The sequence below is a fragment of the Cryptomeria japonica genome, unplaced genomic scaffold (assembly GCF_030272615.1).
Source record: "Cryptomeria japonica unplaced genomic scaffold, Sugi_1.0 HiC_scaffold_369, whole genome shotgun sequence".
In the NCBI taxonomy this organism is placed as follows: domain Eukaryota; kingdom Viridiplantae; phylum Streptophyta; class Pinopsida; order Cupressales; family Cupressaceae; genus Cryptomeria; species Cryptomeria japonica.
Genome location: NW_026729190.1, coordinates 3,580 through 20,000, shown reverse-complemented (window position 1 = coordinate 20,000; position 16,421 = coordinate 3,580). Strand labels below are relative to the sequence as shown.

Genomic DNA, 16,421 nt, shown 5'->3' with positions numbered 1-16,421 from the left:
CGTTCCGTTTTTTTCACTATCTTTCAAAACGGAAATTTTAAAATCTCCTTTTTTTTTTGCCTTTTCTGGAAATTAGTGAAGGCAGCGCATCAAAGGTGCGCACCTCGCTGCCCACCTTGGTGTGCTCTGAGGTGCGCACCCGGGAGCGCTACGAAGTGTGCTCCAAGGTGCGGCGTGCACGTTGTCGGAGCCCGGTTTGCCCCGGGTGCGCACCTCGCCTGCACCTTGGCCGGGGTGGGCACCTTGGCTGGGTTTGCCCAGGGTGCGCTCCGAAGCGGGGTTACTGGAGCGCCCCCTCTTTTTTTGTCAGAGCGTTTGGTGGGGTTTCTCGCATTGGCTCTTCCCAGGCCCGGTTGTTGGGTGCGCTCCCACCCTGGCGCGCGCGAAGTTGGAAGTTGGGTTAATTGCCCGGGCGCGCACCTTCGCCAGGGTGGGCACCTTGGTGCGCACACCTTGGCTGGGCTGCGCACCAGGGCGGGCTCAAGATGGCACCAGCATTCCCTTTTTCTCACTATCTTTCAAAACGGAAATTTTAAAATCTCGTTTTTTTTTTGCCTTTTATGGAAATTAGTGAAGGCATCGCATCAAAGGTGCGCACCTCGCTGCCCACCTTGGTGTGCTCCGAGGTGCCCACCACGGTGCGCAACGCCGGTGCGAACCCGGGAGCGCCCCGATGTGTGCTCCAAGGTGCGGCGTGCACGAAGTCGGACCCCGGTTTGCCCCGGGTGCGCACCTCGCGTGCACCTTGGTGCGCACACCTTGGCTGGGTTGCGCGGCCTGGTGGGCACCATGGTGCGCACCAAGGAGCGCTCCGAAGTGTGCTCCAAGGTGCGGCGTGCACGAAGTCGGAGCCCGGTTTGCCCCGGGTACGCACCTTCGCCGGGGTGGGCACCTCGGCTGGGTTGCGCGCCCTGGTGCGCACCAAGGAGCGCTCCGAAGTGTGCTCCAAGGTGCGGCGTGCACGAAGTCGGAGCCCGGTTTGCCCCGGGTGCGCACCTCGCGTGCACCTTCGGCGGGGTTGCGCGCCCTGGTGGGCACCATGGTGCGCACCAAGGAGCGCTCCGAAGTGTGCTCCAAGGTGCGGCGTGCACGAAGTCGGAGCCCGGTTTGCCCCGGGTGCGCACCTCGCGTGCACCTTCGGCGGGGTTGCGCGCCCTGGTGGGCACCATGGTGCGCACCAAGGAGCGCTCCGAAGTGTGCTCCAAGGTGCGGCGTGCACGAAGTCGGAGCCCGGTTTGCCCCGGGTGCGCACCTCGCGTGCACCTTCGCCGCGGTGGGCACCATGGCGTGCACGAAGTCGGAGCCCGGTTTGCCCCGGGTGCGCACCTCGCGTGCACCTTCGCCGGGGTGGGCACCTCGGCTGGGTTGCGCGCCCTGGTGCGCACCAAGGAGCGCTCCGAAGTGTGCTCCAAGGTGCGGCGTGCACGAAGTCGGAGCCCGGTTTGCCCCGGGTGCGCACCTCGCGTGCACCTTCGCCAGGGTGGGCACCTCGGTGCGCACACCTTCTCAATGTTTTCTTGCCTTTTCTGGAAATTGGTGAAGGCAGCGCATCAAAGGTGCGCACCTCGGTGTGCTCCGAGGTGCGAACCCGAGAGCGCTCCGAGGTGCCCACGAAGTCGAAAGTCGGGTTAATTGCATTGTTTTCCCCGGGTGCGCTCCGAGGTGCGCAACATCGGCGCGCACCAAGGAGGGCTCCGAAGTGTGCTCCAAGGTGCGCACGATGGCGTGCACCTCTGGTGCGCACGATTCGGAGCTCGGTTTGACCGGGGTGCGCACACCTTGGCTGGGTTGCGCACCTTTTGTGCGCTCCAAGGTGCGCACGAAGTCGGAGCTCGGTTTGCCCCGGGTGCGCACCTTCGCCAGGGTGCGCACCTTGATGCGCACGCCTTGGCTGGGCTGCGCACCTTGGTGGGCGCCATGGTGCGCACCTTTCGTGCGCTCCAAGGTGCGCACGAAGTCGGAGCTCGGTTTGCCCCGGGTGCGCACCTTGGTGGGCGCCATGGTGCACTCCGAGGTGCCCAAGATTGGTGCGCACCAAGGAGCGCTCCGAAGTGCGCTCCAAGGTGCGCGCGAAGTCGAAAGTTGGGTTAATTGTCCGGTTTGCCTCGGGTGCGCACCTTGCGTGCACCTTCGCCAGGGTGGGCGCCTTGGTGCGCACACCTTGGCTGGGCTGCGCACACCTTGGCACCCGCGTTTCCTTCATTTTAAATTTTTTTTTTTTACAATCTCTCAAGTGGGAAATTCTATAATCTCAACTTTTTTTGCCTTTTCAGGAAACTTTTGAATGGAGCGCATCATTGGTGCGCTCCGAAGTGTGCTCCAAAGCTCTCTCCAGCTGCGTGCACCTGCCCCGGCCGCGCACCCGGCCCCGCCCAGCTTCGCTCACCTGTCCCGGGCGTCTGGTGCGGAACCTTAGAGTAAGAAACATCACCGTGCACCTTGGCCAACGTGCGCGACTCGACCGAGCGCGCACTGGCCGAGGTGCACACCGATTTCACCTGGGTGCGCGCGCAGCACCTCGGGCGCACCGGGGTGCGCGCACAACGCCCGGGTTGCACCGTGGCCTGTGTGCTCGGGGCGCCTCGGGTGCGCGCTCGGTGTCGCCCCCGCGCGCGCGGTAGTGCGGGCAGCGCACCCCGGCCCGGCCCGGCCCCGACGAGAACGCAAACGGGCAAAAGGTTTATTCAAATAGCATTGCGATGCCCGGCGAAAAACTAAAAAAGGGTGCAACACCGGGACTTCCCGGGAGGTCACCCATCCCAGTACTACTCCGGCCCAAGCGCGCTTAACTGCGGAGTTCTGATGGGATCCGGTGCACTAACGCTGGTATGATCGCACCCGTTATGAGCTTGTCGCAGTGTGTACTTAGCAAACCGCGACCCACGTGCGAATCCACCCCGGCCACCCACCCCCGTCGAGGTGCACACCCTCCCTCGCGAAGTGCGCCCCGTTCGCCAAGTGTGAGCCCTGCCCGGGTGCGCGCACCTTGCTAGGGCGTCGGGTGTGCACCCGGCCCGGCCTACGTGCGTGCACCTGTAGGGGGCGTCGTGTGCGTGCAGTGTCCCGTCTGCAACGCGGTGCCCACACACCACCTCGGGCGCAACGACCTGCGCTCACATGTGGGCCGAGTGCACCTTGGTGCATGTTCGGGGCGCCTCGGGTGCACGCTCGATCTTGCCCCGGTGCACCAAGGCGCTCGGTTTGCCCCGGGTGCGCACTTGGTGCAAGGTGGGCACCCAAAATAGGGATCAAGCACCAAAACACAAGTTTCGGGATGCAAAATGGGACCCAAGGACCACAAATGCGTTCCAAGACCCATGATGGGTCCACGAGAACAAAAATGTGTTCCGAGACTTAATAAACAAATATTGGGTTTTAGGAGAAGAAACATGCTCTGATGCCCAAAACGAGAATCGACCCCGAAAAGGCCACAGGCCAAAAGTGGGATGCGAGACAAAAAAAAATGGGACCCGAGGACCAAAATTGGGTTCCCAGGTCGAAGACAGGGCAACCGGACAAGAAACGACCTCTAAGGCTCGAAATGAGTCCCGACGACTAAAACTTGACAAGAAGCACCCATCAGGCACCCAACTCGACACCCATGGGATGCCGACCCACCCGGGCTTCCACCTAGCACACCTTGGCACCCACCCACCCTCGCACCCAACCTCGCACCCAACTTAGCACCTTTGAACCCACATTGGCACTCACCCTGACCCTGGCACCTTGGAACCCACATTGGCACTCACCTTGACCCTGGCACCCACCTTTGCACTCACCTTGGGACCCACCCTGGCTCCCACCTCGGCACCCACCCAGACACCCACCTTGGTTCCTTGGCACCCACCTTGGATCCTTGGCACCCACCCCGACACCCACCTTGGCACGCAACTTGGCTACTTGCCACCCACCTTGGCTCCTTGACGCCCACCCCGACAACCACCCCGTGACCTACCCTGGCTAGGGTTGGTGCACACCCACCCTGGTGCCCACCTTGGCACCCACCCTATGACCCACCTTGGCACGCACCTTAGTACCCACCCCGTTACCCACCCTAGGACCCACCCCGTGACCCACCTTGGCCAGGGTGGGTGCCTTGGTGCGCACAACTTGCCTGGGCTGCACACCAGGGCGGGCTCAAGATGGCACCCGCGTTCCGTTTTTTTCACTATCTTTCAAAACGGAAATTTTAAAATCTCATTTTTTTCTTTTTTTTGCCTTTTCTGGAAATTAGTGAAGGCAGCGCATCAAAGGTGCGCAATGCTGGTGCGAACCCGGGAGCGCTCCGATGTGTGCTCCAAGGTGCGGCGTGCACGAAGTCCGAGCCCGGTTTGCCCCGGGTGCGCACCTCGCGTGCACCTTCGCCGGGGTGAGCACCTTGGCTGGGTTGCGCGCCCTGGTGCGTACCAAGGAGCGCTCTGAAGTGTGCTCCAAGGTGCGGCGTGCACGAAGTCGGAGCCCGGTTTGCCCCGGGTGTGCACCTCGGGTGCGCACCTCGCGTGCACCTTCGCTGCGGTGGGCACCTTGGCTGGGTTGCGCGCCTTGGTGGGCACCATGCAGTGCACGAAGTCGGAGCCCGGTTTGCCCCGGGCGCGCACCTCCGCCAGGGTGGGCACCTTGGTGCGCACAACTTGCCTGGGCTGCGCATCAGGAAGGGCTCAAGATGGCACCCGCGTTCCGTTTTTTTCACTATCTTTCAGAACGGAAATTTTAAAATATCGTTTTTTTTTGCCTTTTCTGGAAATTAGTGAAGGCAGCGCATCAAAGGTGCGCAACGCTGGTGCGAACCTGGGAGCGCTCCGATGTGTGCTCCAAGGTGCGGCGTGCACGAAGTCGGAGCCCGGTTTGCCTCGGGTGCGCCCTGGTGGGCACCATGGTGCGCACCAAGGAGCGCTCCGAAGTGTGCTCCAAGGTGCGGCCTGCACGAAGTCGGAGCCCGGTTTGCCCCGGGTGTGCACCTCGGGTGGGCACCTTGGTGCGCATGCCTTGCCTGGGCTGCGCACCAGGGCGGGCTCAAGATGGCACCCGCGTTCCTTTTTTTTCACTATCTTTCAAAACGGAAATTTTAAAATCTCATTTTTTTTTGCCTTTTTCTGGAAATTAGTGAAGGCAGCGCATCAAAGGTGCGCACCTCGCTGCCCACCACGGTGCGCAACGCCGGTGGGCACCCGGGAGTGCTTCGAAGTGTGCTCCAAGGTGCTGCGTGCACGTTGTCGGAGCCCGGTTTGCCCCGGGTGCGCACCTCGCGTGCACCTTCGTCGGGGTGGGCACCTTGGCTTGGTTTGCCCCGGCTGCGCTCCGAAGCGGGGTTATTGGAGCGCCGCCTCTTTTTTTGTCGGAGCGTTTGGTGGGGTTTCTCGCATTGGCTCTTCCGAGGCCCGGTTGCCACCCTGGCGCGCACGAAGTCGGAAGTAGGGTTAATTGCCCGGGTGCGCACCTTTGCCAGGGTGGCACCTTACCTGGGCTGCGCACCAGGGCGGGCTCAAGATGGCACGCGCGTTCCGTTTTTTTCACTATCTTTCAAAACGGAAATTTTAAAATCTCCTTTTTTTTTTGCCTTTTCTGGAAATTAGTGAAGGCAGCGCATCAAAGGTGCGCACCTCGCTGCCCACCTTGGTGTGCTCTGAGGTGCGCACCCGGGAGCGCTACGAAGTGTGCTCCAAGGTGCGGCGTGCACGTTGTCGGAGCCCGGTTTGCCCCGGGTGCGCACCTCGCCTGCACCTTGGCCGGGGTGGGCACCTTGGCTGGGTTTGCCCAGGGTGCGCTCCGAAGCGGGGTTACTGGAGCGCCCCCTCTTTTTTTGTCAGAGAGTTTGGTGGGGTTTCTCGCATTGGCTCTTCCCAGGCCCGGTTGTTGGGTGCGCTCCCACCCTGGCGCGCGCGAAGTTGGAAGTTGGGTTAATTGCCCGGGCGCGCACCTTCGCCAGGGTGGGCACCTTGGTGCGCAAACCTTGGCTGGGCTGCGCACCAGGGCGGGCTCAAGATGGCACCAGCATTCCCTTTTTCTCACTATCTTTCAAAACGGAAATTTTAAAATCTCGTTTTTTTTTTGCCTTTTATGGAAATTAGTGAAGGCATCGCATCAAAGGTGCGCACCTCGCTGCCCACCTTGGTGTGCTCCGAGGTGCCCACCACGGTGCGCAACGCCGGTGCGAACCCGGGAGCGCCCCGATGTGTGCTCCAAGGTGCGGCGTGCACGAAGTCGGACCCCGGTTTGCCCCGGGTGCGCACCTCGCGTGCACCTTGGTGCGCACACCTTGGCTGGGTTGCGCGGCCTGGTGGGCACCATGGTGCGCACCAAGGAGCGCTCCGAAGTGTGCTCCAAGGTGCGGCGTGCACGAAGTCGGAGCCCGGTTTGCCCCGGGTGCGCACCTTCGCCGCGGTGGGCACCATGGCGTGCACGAAGTCGGAGCCCGGTTTGCCCCGGGTGCGCACCTCGCGTGCACCTTCGCCGGGGTGGGCACCTCGGCTGGGTTGCGCGCCCTGGTGCGCACCAAGGAGCGCTCTGAAGTGTGCTCCAAGGTGCGGCGTGCACGAAGTCGGAGCCCGGTTTGCCCCGGGTGTGCACCTCGGGTGCGCACCTCGCGTGCACCTTCGCTGCGGTGGGCACCTTGGCTGGGTTGCGCGCCTTGGTGGGCACCATGCAGTGCACGAAGTCGGAGCCCGGATTGCCCCGGGCGCGCACCTCCGCCAGGGTGGGCACCTTGGTGCGCACAACTTGCCTGGGCTGCGCACCAGGAAGGGCTCAAGATGGCACCCGCGTTCCGTTTTTTTCACTATCTTTCAGAACGGAAATTTTAAAATCTCGTTTTTTTTTGCCTTTTCTTGAAATTAGTGAAGGCAGCGCATCAAAGGTGCGCAACGCTGGTGCGAACCTGGGAGCGCTCCGATGTGTGCTCCAAGGTGCGGCGTGCACGAAGTCGGACCCCGGTTTGCCCCGGGTGCGCACCTCGCGTGCACCTTGGTGCGCACACCTTGGCTGGGTTGCGCGCCCTGGTGGGCACCATGGTGCGCACCAAGGAGCGCTCCGAAGTGTGCTCCAAGGTGCGGCGTGCACGAAGTCGGAGCCCGGTTTGCCCCGGGTGCGCACCTCGCGTGCACCTTCGCCGCGGTGGGCACCATGGCGTGCACGAAGTCGGAGCCCGGTTTGCCCCGGGTGCGCACCTCGCGTGCACCTTCGCCGGGGTGGGCACCTTGGTGTGCAGACCTTGGCTGGGTTGCGCGCCCTGGTGGGCACCATGGTGCGCACCAAGGAGCGCTCCGAAGTGTGCTCCAAGGTGCGGCCTGCACGAAGTCGGAGCCCGGTTTGCCCCGGGTGTGCACCTCGGGTGGGCACCTTGGTGCGCATGCCTTGCCTGGGCTGCGCACCAGGGCGGGCTCAAGATGGCACCCGCGTTCCTTTTTTTTCACTATCTTTCAAAACGGAAATTTTAAAATCTCATTTTTTTTTGCCTTTTTCTGGAAATTAGTGAAGGCAGCGCATCAAAGGTGCGCACCTCGCTGCCCACCACGGTGCGCAACGCCGGTGGGCACCCGGGAGTGCTTCGAAGTGTGCTCCAAGGTGCTGCGTGCACGTTGTCGGAGCCCGGTTTGCCCCGGGTGCGCACCTCGCGTGCACCTTCGTCGGGGTGGGCACCTTGGCTGGGTTTGCCCCGGCTGCGCTCCGAAGCGGGGTTATTGGAGCGCCGCCTCTTTTTTTGTCGGAGCGTTTGGTGGGGTTTCTCGCATTGGCTCTTCCGAGGCCCGGTTGCCACCCTGGCGCGCACGAAGTCGGAAGTAGGGTTAATTGCCCGGGTGCGCACCTTTGCCAGGGTGGGCACCTTACCTGGGCTGCGCACCAGGGCGGGCTCAAGATGGCACGCGCGTTCCGTTTTTTTCACTATCTTTCAAAACGGAAATTTTAAAATCTCCTTTTTTTTTTGCCTTTTCTGGAAATTAGTGAAGGCAGCGCATCAAAGGTGCGCACCTCGCTGCCCACCTTGGTGTGCTCTGAGGTGCGCACCCGGGAGCGCTACGAAGTGTGCTCCAAGGTGCGGCGTGCACGTTGTCGGAGCCCGGTTTGCCCCGGGTGCGCACCTCGCCTGCACCTTGGCCGGGGTGGGCACCTTGGCTGGGTTTGCCCAGGGTGCGCTCCGAAGCGGGGTTACTGGAGCGCCCCCTCTTTTTTTGTCAGAGCGTTTGGTGGGGTTTCTCGCATTGGCTCTTCCCAGGCCCGGTTGTTGGGTGCGCTCCCACCCTGGCGCGCGCGAAGTTGGAAGTTGGATTAATTGCCCGGGCGCGCACCTTCGCCAGGGTGGGCACCTTGGTGCGCACACCTTGGCTGGGCTGCGCACCAGGGCGGGCTCAAGATGGCACCAGCATTCCCTTTTTCTCACTATCTTTCAAAACGGAAATTTTAAAATCTCGTTTTTTTTTTGCCTTTTATGGAAATTAGTGAAGGCATCGCATCAAAGGTGCGCACCTCGCTGCCCACCTTGGTGTGCTCCGAGGTGCCCACCACGGTGCGCAACGCCGGTGCGAACCCGGGAGCGCCCCGATGTGTGCTCCAAGGTGCGGCGTGCACGAAGTCGGACCCCGGTTTGCCCCGGGTGCGCACCTCGCGTGCACCTTGGTGCGCACACCTTGGCTGGGTTGCGCGGCCTGGTGGGCACCATGGTGCGCACCAAGGAGCGCTCCGAAGTGTGCTCCAAGGTGCGGCGTGCACGAAGTCGGAGCCCGGTTTGCCCCGGGTACGCACCTCGCGTGCACCTTCGCCGGGGTGGGCACCTCGGCTGGGTTGCGCGCCCTGGTGCGCACCAAGGAGCGCTCCGAAGTGTGCTCCAAGGTGCGGCGTGCACGAAGTCGGAGCCCGGTTTGCCCCGGGTGCGCACCTTCGCCGCGGTGCGCACCATGGCGTGCACGAAGTCGGAGCCCGGTTTGCCCCGGGTGCGCACCTCGCGTGCACCTTCGGCGGGGTTGCGCGCCCTGGTGGGCACCATGGTGCGCACCAAGGAGCGCTCCGAAGTGTGCTCCAAGGTGCGGCGTGCACGAAGTCGGAGCCCGGTTTGCCCCGGGTGCGCACCTCGCGTGCACCTTCGGCGGGGTTGCGCGCCCTGGTGGGCACCATGGTGCGCACCAAGGAGCGCTCCGAAGTGTGCTCCAAGGTGCGGCGTGCACGAAGTCGGAGCCCGGTTTGCCCCGGGTGCGCACCTCGCGTGCACCTTCGCCGCGGTGGGCACCATGGCGTGCACGAAGTCGGAGCCCGGTTTGCCCCGGGTGCGCACCTCGCGTGCACCTTCGCCGGGGTGGGCACCTCGGCTGGGTTGCGCGCCCTGGTGCGCACCAAGGAGCGCTCCGAAGTGTGCTCCAAGGTGCGGCGTGCACGAAGTCGGAGCCCGGTTTGCCCCGGGTGCGCACCTCGCGTGCACCTTCGCCAGGGTGGGCACCTCGGTGCGCACACCTTCTCAATGTTTTCTTGCCTTTTCTGGAAATTGGTGAAGGCAGCGCATCAAAGGTGCGCACCTCGGTGTGCTCCGAGGTGCGAACCCGAGAGCGCTCCGAGGTGCCCACGAAGTCGAAAGTCGGGTTAATTGCATTGTTTTCCCCGGGTGCGCTCCGAGGTGCGCAACATCGGCGCGCACCAAGGAGGGCTCCGAAGTGTGCTCCAAGGTGCGCACGATGGCGTGCACCTCTGGTGCGCACGATTCGGAGCTCGGTTTGACCGGGGTGCGCACACCTTGGCTGGGTTGCGCACCTTTTGTGCGCTCCAAGGTGCGCACGAAGTCGGAGCTCGGTTTGCCCCGGGTGCGCACCTTCGCCAGGGTGCGCACCTTGATGCGCACGCCTTGGCTGGGCTGCGCACCTTGGTGGGCGCCATGGTGCGCACCTTTCGTGCGCTCCAAGGTGCGCACGAAGTCGGAGCTCGGTTTGCCCCGGGTGCGCACCTTGGTGGGCGCCATGGTGCACTCCGAGGTGCCCAAGATTGGTGCGCACCAAGGAGCGCTCCGAAGTGCGCTCCAAGGTGCGCGCGAAGTCGAAAGTTGGGTTAATTGTCCGGTTTGCCTCGGGTGCGCACCTTGCGTGCACCTTCGCCAGGGTGGGCGCCTTGGTGCGCACACCTTGGCTGGGCTGCGCACACCTTGGCACCCGCGTTTCCTTCATTTTAAATTTTTTTTTTTTACAATCTCTCAAGTGGGAAATTCTATAATCTCAACTTTTTTTGCCTTTTCAGGAAACTTTTGAATGGAGCGCATCATTGGTGCGCTCCGAAGTGTGCTCCAAAGCTCTCTCCAGCTGCGTGCACCTGCCCCGGCCGCGCACCCGGCCCCGCCCAGCTTCGCTCACCTGTCCCGGGCGTCTGGTGCGGAACCTTAGAGTAAGAAACATCACCGTGCACCTTGGCCAACGTGCGCGACTCGACCGAGCGCGCACTGGCCGAGGTGCACACCGATTTCACCTGGGTGCGCGCGCAGCACCTCGGGCGCACCGGGGTGCGCGCACAACGCCCGGGTTGCACCGTGGCCTGTGTGCTCGGGGTGCCTCGGGTGCGCGCTCGGTGTCGCCCCCGCGCGCGCGGTAGTGCGGGCAGTGCACCCCGGCCCGGCCCGGCCCCGACGAGAACGCAAACGGGCAAAAGGTTTATTCAAATAGCATTGCGACGCCCGGCGAAAAACTAAAAAAGGGTGCAACACCGGGACTTCCCGGGAGGTCACCCATCCCAGTACTACTCCGGCCCAAGCGCGCTTAACTGCGGAGTTCTGATGGGATCCGGTGCACTAATGCTGGTATGATCGCACCCGTTATGAGCTTGTCGCAGTGTGTACTTAGCAAACCGCGACCCACGTGCGAATCCACCCCGGCCACCCACCCCCGTCGAGGTGCACACCCTCCCTCGCGAAGTGCGCCCCGTTCGCCAAGTGTGAGCCCTGCCCGGGTGCGCGCACCTTGCTAGGGCGTCGGGTGTGCACCCGGCCCGGCCTACGTGCGTGCACCTGGAGGGGGCGTCGTGTGCGTGCAGTGTCCCGTCTGCAACGCGGTGCCCACACACCACCTCGGGCGCAACGACCTGCGCTCACATGTGGGCCGAGTGCACCTTGGTGCATGTTCGGGGCGCCTCGGGTGCACGCTCGATCTTGCCCCGGTGCACCAAGGCGCTCGGTTTGCCCCGGGTGCGCACTTGGTGCAAGGTGGGCACCCAAAATAGGGATCAAGCACCAAAACACAAGTTTCGGGATGCAAAATGGGACCCAAGGACCACAAATGCGTTCCAAGACCCATGATGGGTCCACGAGAACAAAAATGTGTTCCGAGACTTAATAAACAAATATTGGGTTTTAGGAGAAGAAACATGCTCTGATGCCCAAAACGAGAATCGACCCCGAAAAGGCCACAGGCCAAAAGTGGGATGCGAGACAAAAAAAAATGGGACCCGAGGACCAAAATTGGGTTCCCAGGTCGAAGACAGGGCAACCGGACAAGAAACGACCTCTAAGGCTCGAAATGAGTCCCGACGACTAAAACTTGACAAGAAGCACCCATCAGGCACCCAACTCGACACCCATGGGATGCCGACCCACCCGGGCTTCCACCTAGCACACCTTGGCACCCACCCACCCTCGCACCCAACCTCGCACCCAACTTAGCACCTTTGAACCCACATTGGCACTCACCCTGACCCTGGCACCTTGGAACCCACATTGGCACTCACCTTGACCCTGGCACCCACCTTTGCACTCACCTTGGGACCCACCCTGGCTCCCACCTCGGCACCCACCCAGACACCCACCTTGGTTCCTTGGCACCCACCTTGGATCCTTGGCACCCACCCCGACACCCACCTTGGCACGCAACTTGGCTACTTGCCACCCACCTTGGCTCCTTGACGCCCACCCCGACAACCACCCCGTGACCTACCCTGGCTAGGGTTGGTGCACACCCACCCTGGTGCCCACCTTGGCACCCACCCTATGACCCACCTTGGCACGCACCTTAGTACCCACCCCGTTACCCACCCTAGGACCCACCCCGTGACCCACCTTGGCCAGGGTGGGTGCACCCACCCTGGTGCCCACCTTGGCACCCACCCATCCTAGCACCCAGCCTGTGACCGGGCTTGGAACCCAACCTTGCACCCGCACCCGTCTTGGCCAGTGTGGGTGCGCACCCATCCTGGCACCCACGTTGTGACACACCCTTTAACCCACGCACCCTAGCACCCACGTTGGCACCCACCTTGGAACCCAACCTAGCAACTTGGCACCCACCCCGTGACCCACCTTGGCATCCACCATAGCAGTCGCCGACTTGGCACCCACCTCGGCACCCACCTTGACACTTGTGGACCCACCTTGCCACTCACCCTAGCATCGACCCATCCTAGCACCCACCCTGGCACCTTTGCACCCTAGCACTCACCCATCCTAGCACCTAACCTGTGACCCACCTTGACACTCACCCTCGCACCCACCTTGGAACCCAACCTAGCACCCACCCACCCTGACACCAACCCTAGCACCTACCCACCCTTGCACCCACCCTGTGACCCATCTTGGCACCCACCCATCCTACCACTCAACCTATCACCCACCTTCTCACCCACCTTGGCATCCACCTTAGCACCCACCCACACTGGCACCTTGGCACCCACCTCGGGCAAGGTGGGTGCACACCCACCCTGGCACCCAATTTAGAACCCACCGAGCATGTTACCCACCTTGGCACCCACATTGCAGCCCACCCTAGTACCCACCCTATGACCCACATTGGCATCCACACCCTAGCACCCAGGCACCTCGACACCCGCCTTGACACCCACCCTAGCACTGAACCTGTGACCCACCTTGGAACTCACCCTAGAACCCACCCACCCTGTGAACCACCTTGGCATCCACCTTAGCACCCACCCACCTTGGCACCCACTCTAGCACTCACCCATCCTAACACCCAACTTGTTACCCACCTTGGCACCCGCCCTCGCGTCCACCTTGAAACCCACCCTAGCACCCACCCACGCAGGAGCCCACCTTGGCACCCAACCTAACACCCACGCATCCTGGCACCCAACTTGTGACCCACCTTGGAACCCACCCTAGTACCCACCTTTGAACCCACTATATCACCAACCCACCTTGGCACCCACCCTATGACCCTCTTTGGAATCCACCCTAGCACGCACCCACCCTGGCACCCACCATGGAGCGCACCCTAGCACCCACCCACCTCGGCACGCACCTCAACACCCACCTTGGTGTGCGCACTGCGCCAACCTCTCAAAGACCCTATGTGGTGCGCTCCAAAGTGTACACCTTTGGTGCGCTCCAAGGTGCGCACCTTTGGTGCACACCGAGGTGCACACCAAAGTGTGCACCGAGGTGAGCACCAAAGTGCACTCCAGGGTGCACACCAAGGCGTGCACCTTTGGTGCGGTCAATGCAAACGAATTCGGAAGTTGGGGTCGATGTCCTAATCGCTGCTGCAGACTACACGTATGAGAATCGGACAAATAGCTTTATATAGGGGAGGTGTTGCGTTTGATGGGTCGACTCCCCTGGTTGTGTGCACTGCACCAACTTCAAAGACCCTGTCTTGTTTAAGAAGTCAAAAGTTGGGGTGGATGTCCTAATCATTGCTGCAGTCTACGCATGTATGAGAATCAGACAAATAGCTTATATAGGGGAGGTGTTGCATTCGGTGGGTTGACTCCCCTGGTTGTGCGCACTGCGCCAACCTCAAAGACCCCGCATAGCAGAAGAAGTCGGAAGTCGGATTTTGGTGAGCACCAAGGCGTGCACCTTTGGTGCGGTCAACGCAGACGAATTCAGAAGTTGGGGTGGATGTCCTAATCGTTGTTGCAGGCTACACATGTATGAGAATCAGACAAATAGCTTATATAGGGGAGGTGTTGGGTTTGATGGGTCAACTCCCTTGGTTGTGCGCATTACGCCAACCTCAAAGACCTTGTTTTCGTTAAGAAGTCAAAAGTTGGGGTCAATGTCCTAATGGCTCCTGCAGGCTACACATGTATGAGAATCGGACAAATAGCTTATATAGGGGAGGTGTTGGGTTTGATGGGTCGACTCCCCTGGTTGTGCGCATTACGTCAACCTCAAAGACCTTGTTTTCGTTAAGAAGTCAAAAGTTGGGGTCGATGTCCTAATTGCTCCTGTAGACTACACATGTATGAGAATCAGACAAATAGCTTATATAGGGGAGGTGTTGGGTTTGATGGGTTGACTCCCCTAGTTGTTCGCATTACACCAACCTCAAAGACCTTGTTTTCGTTTAGAAGCCGAAAGTTGGGGTCGATGTCCTAATTGCTCCTGCAGGCTACGCATGTATGAGAATCAGACAAATAGCTTATATAGGGGAGGTGTTGGGTTTGATGGGTCGACTCCCCTGGTTGTGCGCATTGCGCCAACCTCAAAGACCCTGCATTGCGGATGAAGTCGAAAGTCAGAGTTTGGTGTGCTACAAGGTGTGGTCGAAGGTGCTCACCTAGGTGTGCACCTTTGGAGCACAGGAAAAGTGCCCTCCAAAAGTGCGCACCTTTGGAGTGCACAAAAGTGCCCTCCAAAAGTGCGCACCTTTGGAGCGCAGAAAAGTGCCCTCCAAAAAGTGCCCTCCAAAAGTGCGCACCTTTGGAGCGCAGAAAAGTGCCCTCCAAAAAGTGCCCTCCAAAAGTGCGCACCTTTGGAGCGCAGAAAAGTGCCCTCCAAAAAGTGCCCTCCAAAAGTGCGCACCTTTGGAGCGCAGAAAAGTGCCCTCCAAAAAGTGCCCTCCAAAAGTGCGCACCTTTGGAGCGCAGAAAAGTGCCCTCCAAAAAGTGCCCTCCAAAAGTGCGCACCTTTGGAGCGCAGAAAAGTGCCCTCCAAAAAGTGCCCTCCAAAAGTGCGCACCTTTGGAGCGCAGAAAAGTGCCCTCCAAAAAGTGCCCTCCAAAAGTGCGCACCTTTGGAGCGCAGAAAAGTGCCCTCCAAAAAGTGCCCTCCAAAAGTGCGCACCTTTGGAGCGCAGAAAAGTGCCCTCCAAAAAGTGCCCTCCAAAAGTGCGCACCTTTGGAGCGCAGAAAAGTGCCCTCCAAAAAGTGCCCTCCAAAAGTGCGCACCTTTGGAGCGCAGAAAAGTGCCCTCCAAAAGTGCGCACTTTTGGTGCGCACCAAGGCGCTGGTTCGGTCGTTGCAGGCGAGTTCGGAAGTTGGGGTCGATGTCCTGAGCGGAGGTGCAAACTACACAGGTGTCGGAATCGGACAAATAGCTTATATAGGGGAGGTGTATGCTTCGATGGGTCGACTCCCCAGGTTGAGCGCACCGCGCCAACCTCAAAGACCCTACGGTATGGATGAAGTCGGAAGTTGGGTCCGATGACCGATTCGATTAGTAGGTATGCTCATGAGGTCGGAATTTGGGTCCGATGACCTGCCATGTGCAGGAAGGCGAATGTTGACACTGTGCGTTGCAAGGTGCACACCAAGGCGCTGGTGCGGTCTTTTTAGTCGAGTTCGGAAGTTGGGGTCGATGTCCTGATCGGAGGTGCAAGCTACACAGGTGTGGGAATCGGACAAATAGCTTATATAGGGGAGGTGTATGCTTCGTTGGGTCGACTCCCCGGGTTGAGCGCACCGCGCCAACCTCAAAGACCCTACGGTATGGATGAAGTCGGAAGTTGGGTCCGATGACCGATTCGATATGTAGGCATACTCGCGAGGTCGGAATTTGGGTCCGATGACCTGCCACGTGCAGGAAGGCGAATGTTGGCACTGTGCGTTGCAAGGTGCGCACCAAGGCGCTGGTTCGGTCGTTGGAGGCGAGTTCGGAAGTTGGGGTCGATGTCTTGATCGGAGGTGCAAACTACACAGGTGTGGGAATCGGACAAATAGCTTATATAGGGGAGGTGTATGCTTCGTTGGGTCGACTCCCCGGGTTGAGCGCACCGCGCCAACCTCAAAGACCCTACGGTATGGATGAAGTCGGAAGTTGGGTCCGATGACCGATTCGATATGTAGGCATACTCGCGAGGTCGGAATTTGGGTCCGATGACCTGCCATGTGCAGGAAGGCGAATGTTGGGACTGTGCGTCGCAAGGTGCGCACCAAGGCGCTGGTGCCGTCGTTGCAGTCGAGTTCGGAAGTTGGGGTCGATGTCCTGGTCAGAGGTGCAAACTACACAGGTGTGGGAATCGGACAAATAGCTTATATAGGGGAGGTGTATGCTTCGATGGGTCGACTCCCTGGGTTGAGCGCACCGCGCCAACCTCAAAGACCCTACAGTATGGATGAAGTCGGAAGTTGGGTCCGATGACCGATTCGATACGTAGGCATATTGGCGAGGTCTGAATTTGTGTCCGATGACCTGCCATGCGCAGGAAGGCGGAATTTGGGTCCGATGACCGAGTTGATGGCGTGCCATGCGCAGAAAGGCGGAATTTGGGTCCGATGACCGAGTTGATG

At 60.8% G+C, this 16,421-nt stretch overlaps 2 non-coding genes across 2 annotated transcripts; both read right to left on the bottom strand.

Moving 5' to 3' along the window:
- Nucleotides 1-2,721: 2,721 nt before the first annotated feature.
- LOC131871076 (5S ribosomal RNA) lies at nucleotides 2,722-2,840 on the bottom strand. The gene has a single exon (XR_009369361.1). It is a non-coding gene; the product is annotated as a 5S ribosomal RNA (ribosomal RNA).
- A 7,817-nt stretch (nucleotides 2,841-10,657) lies between these two features.
- LOC131871097 (5S ribosomal RNA) lies at nucleotides 10,658-10,776 on the bottom strand. The gene has a single exon (XR_009369382.1). It is a non-coding gene; the product is annotated as a 5S ribosomal RNA (ribosomal RNA).
- Nucleotides 10,777-16,421: the final 5,645 nt, after the last annotated feature.